This window comes from Hemibagrus wyckioides, linkage group LG08, assembly GCF_019097595.1.
Source record: "Hemibagrus wyckioides isolate EC202008001 linkage group LG08, SWU_Hwy_1.0, whole genome shotgun sequence".
In the NCBI taxonomy this organism is placed as follows: domain Eukaryota; kingdom Metazoa; phylum Chordata; class Actinopteri; order Siluriformes; family Bagridae; genus Hemibagrus; species Hemibagrus wyckioides.
The window spans coordinates 22,189,720-22,204,448 of NC_080717.1; the positions used below are offsets into that span (position 1 = coordinate 22,189,720).

Sequence of the window (14,729 nt, forward strand, 5' to 3'; positions counted from 1 at the left end):
ATGAACCAAAAGGGAAACGATAAAGAACGCGCGCGCGCGCACACACACACAGTCCTATCAGATGCGAGCACACACAATCCTCCACACTACAAACTCATAATTTAGTCAGAAAGTAAGTTTCCAAGACAACCATTTAAACTGGATTAAAATCCTTCGATTGCAGCAACCAACACATTACAAATAATATGTAGGGATTTTAAAAAGATTTAAGAAAATTTACATGAGTTTAACAATACTGCCTCTCAGCGGTCAAATTTGGTATTGCAGGGGAGAAAATGTATACCTACAACTTGACCCTCAAATTGCCTACAACTTTGTACAACATTTTTAAAAAGTATTTCTTTGCTAGAAGAAGATAAATTACTGGCAAACTTTTTAATACATGCAATATAAATATACAGTAAGAGGTCAGAATCACCAAACATGTACTAAATACAATTTTAAGCAGAAATACTGATTTATAGTTATTACCTAAAAACACGTTTTATCGTGGTACTGAGGAGGAATACTTTTTTCCAGATAAACTCTCTCAACTATTCTAAGACATGGACAACATTTTCATCAGTCCTAAATTGACTAAAACTGAAAAGAAGCTCGTCTTTATAACTGCGCCACTCATCCGCCATTTTCACTCAGCCCTTCAGAGAGGCCTAATTATATACAAAGCTCTGCTTACCTTAATGTCATTTACTCTGGACACACAATATTTCCCAACAAAATGCATTCAAGTGACACTTTGTGTTTTTAAATAAATAAATAAAACCTTTTTGTTCTTGTTTATCTTACACACACTGTCACGGGTATCTAACGGACAGTCTTGAGCCAGCAATCCAAACTCATGTGACGGTATAAAATTTCCAAACAAACTAATTTTAAACGCGTTTCAAATCATGAAAACAATTATAACACATTAAAGAAATGAGCTTTAATTACTCCAAGTACTTGTCCGGTTAGGTGAAATGTAGGAAAATGTAATCTTTTACCGAAAATTGCAATCACCTGCAGCTGCAAAATCAGCAGTCGGATCTGCAGCAGCGCCACCTAGAGGTCTGATTCAAAAGAGCGGGGCAAAAATAAAGCGTCATCACATGGCCATACTGTGTTATTATTGACGATATAAGATTGTTTTGAATCGTTATTACAAATTAATACACATACTTACAACCCCTGACGGTCCTAGAATACCCCTGTCCCGAACACTTTAACGTTTTCCATTGCTGTAATTTACTCAGATAGTTGTTAACTAGCTGATTAAGTGAATCAGGTGAAGTGGGAGCAGAGAAAACACTAAACTGGGTATAGTTCTGGACCTGTGTTGGGATCCTAGAAGATAATGAATTTGTTCCTATAGTCTGTCTCTCTGTCTGTTCTCTGCAAATGAATGTGTTAAATAGTTTCCTGCAGCAAATATATCTTTTAAAACAATATACTGATAACATATCACGGTGTGTATGAAGAGACCGACACATCATGTACCTGCTAATGCTTGAGCTAATATTGCCAATAAAGCAATAACAATGCTAAACAATTAACTTATTTTTGCAATACTGTGTAACTGTAGCATTTGTAACTAAATACACATCTTTTATTGCCAAAGACACACATTACTCACACTTACAAAATGTAAATTGAACCAGAATCACAGTTCATATTTCTCATAATTAGACAGTAAGTAACTGACAAATATTACAATAGAAAAATGAAATCCATAAAGAGTCGGAGCAGCATTAATTCCCAAAACAGGAATGAAACTACAGTGAAACGAACAGAATCAAAGAGCCTTTTCTAACGGCATGTGCAGCACAACAGAACATAACTTATCGCCTTTTACAAGTCTCAAAAGAAGCCATCATTTTCAGGTCAAGAGGTGAAAAACTTCTGCACTAAAGAAATATCGTCAACAGATCATCAATTTGTTATATTCCCAAAGGGCCTATGGGATAATTTGGTAAAACTAAATTTAGTGTGCTCATCATTCAGAAGTATTTTTAAGATTTAAGATTTAAGTAAGATTTTGTTCAGTTAGGGAGAATTATATTTTACTGCTCACCATTTTATAGGTTTGGTTTATGAGTTTCTGCAAACCGATTTTCATTTAGCAATCTCATTATGTTGGCTTGAAAAAGCCGTTCACAGTTTTGCTTTATCAGATTATTACTATTATAAATAAACAGGTGGGACCTTGGACACTACTTTATTTGTTTGCTTGTTACATTTACCACTTAACCATTCGACTGCCTGCTAAACCGGGTTTCTTCAGGCACCACCATGCTGTACATAATGAATTTCCAACATAGAATTACTTATCGGTTTTTCAGTAAACAGACACTTCTTAAAGAGGCTTCTTCCCCCATCATAGTCTTTATATCTTGGCTCAACTGTTTGGTGTTGGCCCTGCTTTTTTTAGTTTCTGGACACCATGTAATAAGAAAACAGTCAGCATTAAAGCTCATCATCATCAGGCTGCTGCTGTTGTTTTAAAAGTGTATTTCAGTAGGCTATAGCTTTGTTTATTGATTTAATATTTTCAACTATCTAACTGAGTATCAAACGTTGTGCTTTTTTGTGAAATGTCCGACACGTCTTTCTTTAGCTGTGTGCTTTCACGGTCACGTGACCTGAATACATAAACAGTCATAATGGTGATCAGACAGGATATTCAAATAATGAGCTTGTTTCTTTTTAGGTGTACGTGTTTGTTATTGTTTTATATTGAAACTACACATCTACAAGAACACAGTTGCATCTCATTGTGTAAACTGTCAATACTTTCAATTTTATGACTTTTTATTCTTAATTACTTTCAATAGTTGAATTAAGTTTAATTAAGGTTGATGGCAGACAATGAAATAAATTTATTATTAAAATATAAATCCCAATCTATCTTTCTATATATTATAGAGTTTACACATTTATTTATATATTATTTTATTTTTATATATAGAATATATTATATTACATTTTTTTAATTTTTATTTTATACTTTTATATTATATTTACTGTTTATATTTATATTATATATACATGTATATACACACACACACGCATATGCATAGCCGATAACTATTGGTTTTTCACAATTATTTTGTCTTTGATTTCTACGTTTAATTTTACCTATTTTTCTCTCTATATTTTTAACTATATCCCTTTATTTTTCATTTCCACACACTAATTTTTACTCTTTTCTTTCTTTAATGTAGGACAGTCGTAAAAAGCATTTCACTACATGTCATACTGTGTATGATTTCGTATGTGATGAATAAAATTTCAATTTGAATTTGATCATGATACAAGATCCCAGACTTAGACAAAGGAGACAAAGGAGACTAAGCATTCCACTTAGTATTGCAGCTTTCAAACCTGCTTAAAACAAACCTGCTTGTTTGCAACAGCTACCACACACAACCACTGGGAAACCACTAGCATCGCATTTTACATTAATGAATTAGTAATTTCTATGTAGTAAATTCAGGATGTTTTCAAAATCTGGTAAGCATCATTGTCCTTTCGCAGCATGACCGGCTGTATCTTATTCATAATGAAATCAAATGTGCTTCTTCTGCATGTGGCAGTGCAATGTTACAACATTAAGAAACTCAGCAGAACCTGCACAGGTTAAGCAAACACAACAAAATTGTATCTAACTTTAGTACAGTGGATATCAGGGGAGAGCGCGAACGCAGTCCCCCACTACCAGAAATTATGCAGTCGAGATTCCCACATTTGGGGAATTCGCACGGGTCAGCACAACCGGAGTGCAATGGCTGAGCCTCGCCCTGGGTGAACCACCTTCTTGATCATGGTATCTCCCCTGCCAGGTAAGTATGAATTGCAGAGCCCTCGGCTAGAGACTGCACCACCAAACACACCCTTCACCATCATGGTGAGGAACCTAACACTAATCATTACACAATAATCTGAGACTAAAACACTGCAGTTTACACGTGCTGCAAAAAAATAAAGTCAGTAGAGAAGAAAGAGTGCACTTTTACAGTCAGCAATAAGAGGGAGCAGAAACACTGAATTTTAAGAAGACTGTTTTAAAGAGTGTTTTAAAGCCTGCCTACCATTAACCCCGCCCCTTCGCTTTGCACTCCCACAGCTTGCTAATCAGTTTTAGCCAAAACAAAACAACTCTACAAGAAATCTTGATTCCGTTCGTTGATCTATAACTAGTACTGTAAAAGGTTGTTTTCTATTAAAGAAACTTAAAACATTTATTACTCATAGGTCAATGGAAGACAAGAAATTTCTTCACCTTCTTGATCATGGTATCTCCCCTGCCAGGTAAGTATGAATTGCAGATCCCTCGGCTAGCGACTGCACTACCCTTTACCATCATGGTGAGGAACCTAACACTAATCATTACACAAACATCTGAGACTAAAACACTGCAGTCTACACGTGCTGCTAAAAATAAAACTACATTTATTACATAAAAAACAGTGTGATCGACCATTTTCTAAGCAACTAAACAGTACAATAACCCCACCCCCACGGCTTGCAGCTCAGAGACAATGTTTCTCCAGGACCCTGGTGTTACATAAGAGAACGTAACATATAGCTACAGAACCGAAACACCACCACAGAGCTAAGAACAAAGTCTGTCTGAACTACAGAGCTACATGTTAAATGTTAAGCCACTGTTGAAAACTTTGATTTGAGATTGTTCAGTTAGGGAGAATTATATTTTACTGCTCACCATTTTATAGGTTTGGTTTATGAGTTTGTCGTTTCTGCAAACCGATTTGCATTTAGCAATCTCATTATGTTGGCTTGAAAAAGCCATTCAGTTTTGCTTTATCAGATTATTACTATTATAAATAAACAGGTGGGACCTTGTACACTACTTTGTTTGCTTGTTACATTTAACACTTAACCATTCGACTGCCTACTAAACCGAGTTTCTTCAGGCACTACCATGCTGTACATAATGAATTCCCAATGTAGAATTACTTATCGGTTTTTCAGTAAACAGACACAGTTCTTATTGCATATTGCAGTGCTCCAGTCTTCCCAGTATTGTAGCTTTCAAACTAGCTGAAAGCAGCCCACAAACATGCTTGATTGCACCAGTTAATAGCCCACTGTGTCTTATTCCACATAAAACCAGGTGTGGTTCTTCTGCACGCTTTAACGCCATGTCAGAATAGAAACATACTCAGCAGAACCTGTACAGCTTCAGCAAATGCAATAACATTGTATCTAACTTTAGTACAGTGGATATCAGGGGAGAGCGCGAACGCAGTCCCCCACCACCAGAAATTATGCAGTCGAGATTCCCACATTTGGGGAATTCGCACGGGTCAGTACAACCGGAGTGCAAAGGCTGAGCCTCGCCCTGGGTGAACCACCTTCTTGATCATGGTATCTCCCCCTGCCAGGTAAGTATGAATTGCAGAGCTCTCGGCTAGAGACTGCACCACCAAACACACCCTTCACCATCATGGTGAGGAACCTAACACTAATCATTACACAATAATCTGAGACTAAAACACTGCAGTTTACACGTGCTGCAAAAAATAAAGTCAGTAGAGAAGAAAGAGTGCAATTTTACAGAGTCAGCAATAAGAGGGAGCAGAAACACTGAATTTTAAGAAGACTGTTTTAAAGAGAATTTTAAAGCCTGCCTACCATTAACCCCGCCCCTTCGCTTTGCACTCCCACAGCTTGCTAATCAGTTTTAGCCAAAACAAAACAACTCTACAAGAAATCTTGATTCCGTTCGTTGATCTATAACTAGTACTGTAAAAGGTTGTTTTCTATTAAAGAAACTTAAAACATTTATTACTCATAGGTCAATGGAAGACAAGAAATTTCTTCATTTGAACAATAAAATTGTTATAACTGGAAAAATAAAGAGCTCAATCACAGGGATTAATACACACAGACACTGAAATAAAAGATCACTAAAGCTCACTGTCATGTATTTTATAGCAACATGTGGCTAAATTCTTGAAGCAAAATGTGTGCATTAGTTTTCTATAAACTACATGACTGACAGTAGGTCTGGCCGTAACAAATGAAAGCTCCATATAATCTAAGGCTAATATAATTTCCTACAGCCGAACATCCAGTCCTGTTATTATTATTTATAAAACCAGATGTGGTACATCTGCATATTGCAGTGCTCCATTCTGCCCAGTATTGTAGCTTTCCAACTTGCTTGATTGCACCAGGTAACAGGCCACTGTAGCTTGTTCCTCATAAAACCAGGTGGGGTTCTTCTGCACGCTTTAATGCCATGTCAGAGCAGAAAGATACCCAGCAGAACCTGTACAGCTTCAGCAAATGCAATAACATTGTATCTAACTTTAGTACGCTGAATATCAGGGGAGAGCGCGAACGCAGTCCCCCACTACCAGAAATTATGCAGTCGAGATTCCCACATTTGGGGAATTCGCACGGGTCAGCACAGCCGGAGTGCAATGGCTGAGCCTCGCCCTGGGTGAACCACCTTCTTGATCATGGTATCTCCCCTGCCAGGTAAGTATGAATTGCAGAGCCCTCGGCTAGCGACTGCACCAACAAACACACCCTTTACCATCATGGCGAAGAACACAGAGCTAATCATTACACAAACATCTGAATCTAAAATGCTGCAGTCTATAAATGCTGCTAAAAATAAGGCTACATTTATTACATATAAAACAATGTGATGATTATTTTCTAAGCCACTAAACAGTACAATACTTCCCATGATGCATTGCTGCTGAATATGTAATGAGATCCACAGTGTTCAGGAAAATGCTTTTGTAACCAAAACACTTTACACTAAAAAGTAGTCGGTCCAGAAGAAAGGGCACAAAGCTATACTGCTACATATCACAAAGCTATATCAGCAGCAGGAAACAACTAAACTATTTTCAACAATTTTATTAAGGTTGTTTTACAGTTAGTTACAGTTTGCAATTATAAGTGACTCTAAAATCACAATATTTAAACAAAAGCAAGCAAGAAGTTTGTGTCCGACCGGTAATGTGATCCGGACACAACATTCCCGATAGATAGTTCCGGATGGATAGTTCCGTATGCCGTAAATGATCCGTTTGTTGTACCCAGGCTTACAAATGGAGTTTTAGATTACTAACTATAAATACTATAATTGATACTTTAGAATATTTTATCGACACATCAGGCATCCTTTGAATTCACGAGAAACACCGCTTGATGATTAAGACAAGACATTTAGTAAACGCTACGTGTTTTACAGAAAATAATACGCATTTATGGTGCTTTTATAAGATCAAAAAGTCAGAGTCGGATGTTCATTACAGAGAGAAACCATGATCTAATGGTGTAAAAGCACATGTTAGTTTAAGAGCAGAGTAACTTCTACAGACACACTGACCCTACATAAACACCGTTATAAACCTCTTCTCTGTGGTGAACTGTGAATATAAGGAGATCACAAACAGCTCGGATACAGAGCTCCACAAATAAACCACAGAGAGAGCACCAACATACACCTAGTTTACATTATAACTAAACAAACAGAAACAGTCTATCTTTAACAGTAGAGAGAGGGGTGCACCGTTCCCGGAGGTACTGCAATAACGGGTCGATGCGTGGAGTGGACGGAGCAAGCCCCTATTCCATCTCCCTGCTCCAAAAATCAATTTAATATATGGTCCCCGGATAGGGGACGTATCAGATATTAAACTGATAAGAACAGATTTTTTTTTTTTTTTTTTTTTTTTTATTAGAACCAGTTCCACACAACAATAAACGATACATCAAATCCAGCAAAACAAAACCAGTCCGTCCCTCTTAAATCCCTCCCACTTACCACACATCAATATAAAACCCAAAACAATCAAAACCACAGTCACATTTCTTGTCATAACACAAACCACCTTACACAAAAATTTAATTCACAAAGAAAATGATCACAAATACGTCAGGAGACCAAAATGTTCAAATCCAACAGAATACAGAAATTTAAACGATCCCACCCCCCTCACCTCACCGGTCTGGCCACCATGGGGCCCCCAGTACCGTGGTTCCCGAAAAACCTCCCCCCTCCAAAACTCCCACTCCTACCCTCACAAAACCCTCCCCCCCTTGCTCCTCACCTTGCACCTTACGGAGCTTGGCCCTGAATAACCGGAATAGACGTGCCTGACTGACGCGTCGGGACAGGCTCCGAATGCCCTCGCACCTCGCGCCCCAAAGAATGCACTTTGCCACCGAGACGGCCTGCCACAGAGGCCTTGCCATCCCTGGCCCCACGAGCCCCAATCCGCTGCCATACAGCACAAGATCGCGGCCTATCGCTGCCCCCTCTTCAGCGGGCAACCACTCCGACACGTGTCTCCAGAAGAGGGCCGCGACGGGACATGACCACAATGCATGGTCAATGGTCTCCTCGCCCCCGCACCCATTTGGACACAGGGGCGTCCGAGTTGAGCCGTGCCTATAGAGCCTCTCCCTCACAGGGAGGCGCCCCAGCGCCCCCAACCAGTGCAGATCCTTGCTGGCCCCATCTAGCCACTTCGGCTGAATCCTCACCCAATCTACACCCGGCATGCGGGTCAACGCCTCGCTCATGTGTTCTGCGCAACAGTCCCTCCACTTCTTATACAGCCTACGGTGTTCCAGGACGAGACTGTCCGCCAGGCACCACGGCTGGTCCCGGACGAACTCGACCGCCTTTTGGTAATGCCATGGGCGGTCGACCGACCACGGTGCCGTGCCTCTCCAGGGAATCACCGTTCGCAAAGTGAAACCCAGCCAAAACTTTGCAAACAGGGCCGATATATGTCCCTCCGACCCCCTGGTCAATCTCGCCGCAAAGGACATGAACAAGGCCATGGTCTTGAGGGGGGCACAAATCACACCTCTGCCCCCTTTCTCTCGATCCCTATACATTCGTACGCGGGCGACCTGCTCGTTCCTCCCTCCCCAAATGAACGTAAACACAAGGCGCTCTAGGCGCCGTCCTGTCACAAAGGGGACAGGGAAGACATAGGCAAGATGGTTCAATCTTGCCAACAGGTCGGCATTGACCGCAAGCACCCTCCCCGAAAGAGAGAGATCCCTCCGGTTCCAGCTTTCAGCCCTCGCCTGTACTTTCCTGAGGGCAACGTCCCAGTTCTTCTGGGCGCTGTCCTCCCTCCAGAAGACGATGCCCAGAATCCTGAGCCCATCCTGGCACAGAGAAAAACCCCCCGGGACCTCAGACCTTCCAGCCCACAGTCCAGCATAAAGTACGGAGGACTTCCCGCGGTTAACCCGTGCACCAGTAGCATCTGAGAACGCCTCGATCACCCGCTCCACTGCGCGGAAGTCTTCATCTCGGCCGAGGAACAGCGTAGTGTCGTCGGCATACGCCGACACCTTGGCCCTAACCCCGTTCGCGCCCGGGATATGCAGTCCCTGAAAATCCGGATCTCTTCTCAGCCTCTCCACCAGAGGCTCAAGGAACAGCACATAGAGCATTGGCGAGAGCGGGCACCCCTGCCTGACCCCCCCTTTCTGCTCGATCAACTCGGAAAGATGTCCGTTAATGGCGACACGGCTCACTGCCCCGGCATAAAGCAGTCGCACCATGGCAGTGAAAACCGGACCAAAGCCCATTCGCTCCAGGAGCGCAAACAAAAACGCGTGCGACACACGATCGAAGGCCTTCTCCTGGTCCAAATTCAGCAAAGCCAACGGTACCTGACGTTGCGTCGCCCATGCCAAAGCATCTCTGACCAGCGCCAGGTTCATACCGCACGTCCGTCCGGGCACCCCACAAGTCTGGTCAGGGAGCACCACCGTGGCCATCACCCTTCTGAGGCGTAGGGCCAGTGACTTGGCAACGATCTTATAATCCGCCGTCAGCAACGTGATCGGCCGCCAGTTTGCCAAGTCCGCCCTATCACCCTTCTTGTGTAGAAGGGCGATATGCCCGACTCTCGCTGACTGTGGAAGGAGCCCAGCCCCAAATGCCTCCCTGTAAACGGCCATCAGATCTGGGCCCACGAGGGGCCAAAAGGTCCGGTACCACTCCACAGGGAGACCGTCCCCTCCAGGAGCCACGCCCGTCTTCAGAGAGAGCATAGCGCCCTCCATCTCCTCTAGAGACACCTGCTCTTCCAACTCCACTACGCTTTCCCCAGGCAATCTATCTACCACAGAGTCCAGAAACCCGGCTGCCAATTCACCGCTCGATCCCCTTCGTTGGAAGAGGTCACAGTAAAAGGCACTAGCGCAGCCCAACATGTCCTCGGGCACGGTCAGTACCCGGGTACCATCACTTAAACCCTCTATATAAGACCCTCGCTGCCGGCTTCTGACACTATTAAAAAAGAAGCGTGTAGGGCGCTCGTCCAACTCAAGTGCCTGCCTACCCGCCTGAACAAAGTAGTTGCGGGCCTCCGCCTCAAAGTGAGCTCATAGGGCTTCACTGGCATCCCCGAGCCGCCCGCAATCTCCATCTATCCAAGCCGAAGCAAGGACTCTCGACCACTGCCTGGCTCTTTCCACTCTCCGTCTTGCCATCTCCTGGCCCCACCAGCGGACCAGGGTGGCAACTCTCTTTTTCAGGTCCTCCCACCACTCACGCTGTGTGTCGTACAGCACCCGCAACCCTCGCCAACCTGTGTACAGATGGCGAAAAATCTCAACAAAGGCAGGGTCCTGCAAGATGGAACAGTTCAATCTCCAACAACCTCGTCCCCTTTGACAACCCTCAACTTCGATGCTGCCGAGCACCATGCAGTGGTCGGAGGCCCAAAAGGGCCTCAGGAAGCACGCGTGCACCTTCACCCCCTCTGGCAAAAACAGGAGGTCGAGCCTAGATGCATCACCCCGTGAGTTCCTCCAAGTCCAGCCCGGAGAATGCGGATCGACCACCCTGTAAACGTCAACCAGGCCTGCTCCTGACATCGTATGGGCCAGCTCCGCCCCCCCCCTCCGACTCTACATCCACATTGAAATCCCCCCCAACCAGCAATACTCTATTTGTGCAGAAAAGAGGCTCCAGCAGGCGGAAGAACCCCCGCCGTTGCCCTCCCCTACACGGTGCGTACACCCCTATAGCCCTGTACTTAGTCCCCCTCCACTTCCCATCCACACAGATAATCCTCCCTGGCACTACCGAAACTACATTTTCCACCTCCCACTCAAAAGATTTGAACAGCACCCCCACTCCATCTCCCCTCCCCTCACCCACACCCCAAACGGCTGGACCGAGATCCCACCCCCTCGTGAACTCAACCGCCTCCCGCTCCGAGCCCAAATGGACTTCCTGCAAAAATAACAGATCAAATGAAACCGAACGCAAACTCGAAAACACGGCCATCCTTTTGAGAGGCTGCTTGATGCCCCGCACATTAAGTGATGCTATTCTAATCATCAAAAAAAACTTTTTCCTTCTTTTTTTTTTTCTAGAAGAATCCGAACCAGTCAACACAATCCCAAGGCACTTTCCCCAAAACCAAGCCTTCAACAAAAAAAAACCTCCCTCCACCCACCCTCACCAGCCAAACCTTCACTCCCCTCCTTCCCTCCCTCCCCACCCCCCCAAAATCCACAGTCCTCCTCACACCCCAACTGTTGCTCATTCCATTTTCCACTACCCATCTTATTCAATGGTATTACTATCCCCCTCCACCCCTGCCAGCCCCTGTTCTGACCCGTCTTGCCACAACTTGTGTCCACCCCTCCTCCTCCCTTGTCCCTCCATCCCGCTGTAAACAATCCTCCCCCAATGTATGTACAGCCCGCGCCCCCTCCACCTCAATCTCCCTTGTACCTATAATGTCCCCTGCAGTCAGGAGGTCAAACTCCCGTCCTCTCTCCAGACGTGACCTCTTTGTTCTTCTCTCCTCCGTCGCCCCCTCCGCCTCTGTGGTAGCTCCAGACCCGGAGAGTCTGCCGCCCTCCCCCATATCCTGCTCTGGATCTGATCCCACATCCTCCATGCCGTCCGAGAACTCCATTGAGGCCCAATCCGGTCACACCAGGGTCGAGGCCTCCGCTACCCCTTCTGTCGCCTCCGCCCAAATTCCAAACAGCCCGGCCTCCAGCCCCAGACCGGGCCACGAAGCCTGTTCTTCCCCCGACGGCGCTCCCACGGCTGGGGTTACCTGGCCGGCTGTCAGCGACTCTCCCGGGGTCAGGTCCGAAGAACCCCCCTCTGCCTGCGTCAGCCGAACCTCCTTGCCAGATGGCCCTGCTACCTCCTCGCTCACTGGCCCGCTTGATGCCGCAGGCTCTGCTGCCCCTTCGGTGAACACCGCTTCCTCCCCCTTTTCCCGGGCACTTAAGGAAAAAAATTCCTCAGCAAAAAGACTAACATAAGTCCCCTTTCTCGATGGGCACTGGCGATACAGGTGCTCCTCGCTACCACACAGACTGCAGGCCTTTGGCGCACCACACTCGGCCGCGAGGTGGTCCTCCGAACCACAGATGCGGCACCTCCGTCCAGGGCAGACCTCCTTTGCGTGGCCAAGGGCCCCACACTTCCAGCAGTACAACGGCTGGCCAGGGTAGTGGAGGAAACCCCGGTTGGGACCGATAGAAAAATTCCCCGGAGGGTGGACCAGACCACCCGGAGCAGCCGGGTCCGTCTCCAATCTGACGAGAAACCTGCGCTTCCCGTTCCAGACGCCGAAGCGCCCCCGCAGCTTCTCCCCTGCTGAGACAGAAGAGCAGTACCGTGCCAAAAAAGCTCTGATGACCTCATCCGCCACGAAGGGGTTATAAACGTGCACAGTGATGGGGACCTCATCCCTGGCGAACAACGGGACCAGCCGAAGACCACGAAGCACCTCCTCTTCCCTGAGCCGCGAGCACCGGTCGAAAAAGGTAGAGCAGTCAGTGAAGGCAGCGAAAGTGATGTCCAGGAACCCCGAAGAGCAAAAATCCTGCAGGCAAAGAACCTTGGAGGGAGCCATTCCGCTAAAGTCCCTGAGCAGCCGGAGCAAAATCCAATCCCAGCAAAATCGCTTCTTCACGTCCTCCGCAGCATCTCTGCAGAGCTCCACCCGAACAGAATGACGAAGCCGTACCACTCGAGCCGGCTGACGTTCAGCTCCTCTCTCCATGGCTACACTTGATCTTAGCCAAAAGGCCGAGAAGCGATACCGAGAACAGCCAACAACAAACGGTGCCATTCTACAGAACTGTAAACCCGAGGACGGAAAATACCGTTCTCGCTTAATATTCTATAATAAACCAGTAGAAATCATGCTGAACATATTCATACTAAAATTAGCGGAGAAAATAGTGATTTAAGCGGCATTTAACAATGAAACAAAAGGGAAACGATAACACACACACAGTCCTATCAGATGCGAGCACACACAATCCTCCACACTACAAACTCACAATTTAGTCAGAAAGTAAGTTTCCAAGACAACCATTTAAACTGGATTAAAATCCTTCGATTGCAGCAACCAACACATTACAAATAATATGTAGGGATTTTAAAAAGATTTAAGAAAATTTACATGAGTTTAACAATACTGCCTCTCAGCGGTCAAATTTGGTATTGCAGGGGAGAAAATGTATACCTACAACTTGACCCTCAAATTGCCTACAACTTTGTACAACATTTTTAAAAAGTATTTCTTTGCTAGAAGAAGATAAATTACTGGCAAACTTTTTAATACATGCAATATAAATATACAGTAAGAGGTCAGAATCACCAAACATGTACTAAATACAATTTTAAGCAGAAATACTGATTTATAGTTATTACCTAAAAACACGTTTTATCGTGGTACTGAGGAGGAATACTTTTTTCCAGATAAACTCTCTCAACTATTCTAAGACATGGACAACATTTTCATCAGTCCTAAATTGACTAAAACTGAAAAGAAGCTCGTCTTTATAACTGCGCCACTCATCCGCCATTTTCACTCAGCCCTTCAGAGAGGCCTAATTATATACAAAGCTCTGCTTACCTTAATGTCATTTACTCTGGACACACAATATTTCCCAACAAAATGCATTCAAGTGACACTTTGTGTTTTTAAATAAATAAATAAAACCTTTTTGTTCTTGTTTATCTTACACACACTGTCACGGGTATCTAACGGACAGTCTTGAGCCAGCAATCCAAACTCATGTGACGGTATAAAATTTCCAAACAAACTAATTTTAAACGCGTTTCAAATCATGAAAACAATTATAACACATTAAAGAAATGAGCTTTAATTACTCCAAGTACTTGTCCGGTTAGGTGAAATGTAGGAAAATGTAATCTTTTACCGAAAATTGCAATCACCTGCAGCTGCAAAATCAGCAGTCGGATCTGCAGCAGCGCCACCTAGAGGTCTGATTCAAAAGAGCGGGGCAAAAATAAAGCGTCATCACATGGCCATACTGTGTTATTATTGACGATATAAGATTGTTTTGAATCGTTATTACAAATTAATACACATACTTACAACCCCTGACGGTCCTAGAATACCCCTGTCCCGAACACTTTAACGTTTTCCATTGCTGTAATTTACTCAGATAGTTGTTAACTAGCTGATTAAGTGAATCAGGTGAAGTGGGAGCAGAGAAAACACTAAACTGGGTATAGTTCTGGACCTGTGTTGGGATCCTAGAAGATAATGAATTTGTTCCTATAGTCTGTCTCTCTGTCTGTTCTCTGCAAATGAATGTGTTAAATAGTTTCCTGCAGCAAATATATCTTTTAAAACAATATACTGATAACATATCACGGTGTGTATGAAGAGACCGACACATCATGTACCTGCTAATGCTTGAGCTAATATTGCCAATAA

At 44.3% G+C, this 14,729-nt stretch overlaps 3 non-coding genes and 1 pseudogene across 3 annotated transcripts; all 4 read right to left on the reverse strand.

Moving 5' to 3' along the window:
• Positions 1–3,662: 3,662 nt before the first annotated feature.
• On the reverse strand, positions 3,663–3,826 carry LOC131358535 (U1 spliceosomal RNA). Its single transcript, XR_009205486.1, has one exon. It is a non-coding gene; the product is annotated as a U1 spliceosomal RNA (small nuclear RNA).
• A 1,401-nt stretch (positions 3,827–5,227) lies between these two features.
• Positions 5,228–5,392, reverse strand: LOC131358563 (U1 spliceosomal RNA). Its single transcript, XR_009205513.1, has one exon. It is a non-coding gene; the product is annotated as a U1 spliceosomal RNA (small nuclear RNA).
• Positions 5,393–6,330: 938 nt separating this feature from the next.
• On the reverse strand, positions 6,331–6,494 carry LOC131358516 (U1 spliceosomal RNA). The gene has a single exon (XR_009205467.1). It is a non-coding gene; the product is annotated as a U1 spliceosomal RNA (small nuclear RNA).
• A 1,029-nt stretch (positions 6,495–7,523) lies between these two features.
• On the reverse strand, positions 7,524–7,733 carry LOC131358722 (U2 spliceosomal RNA; annotated as a pseudogene).
• Positions 7,734–14,729: the final 6,996 nt, after the last annotated feature.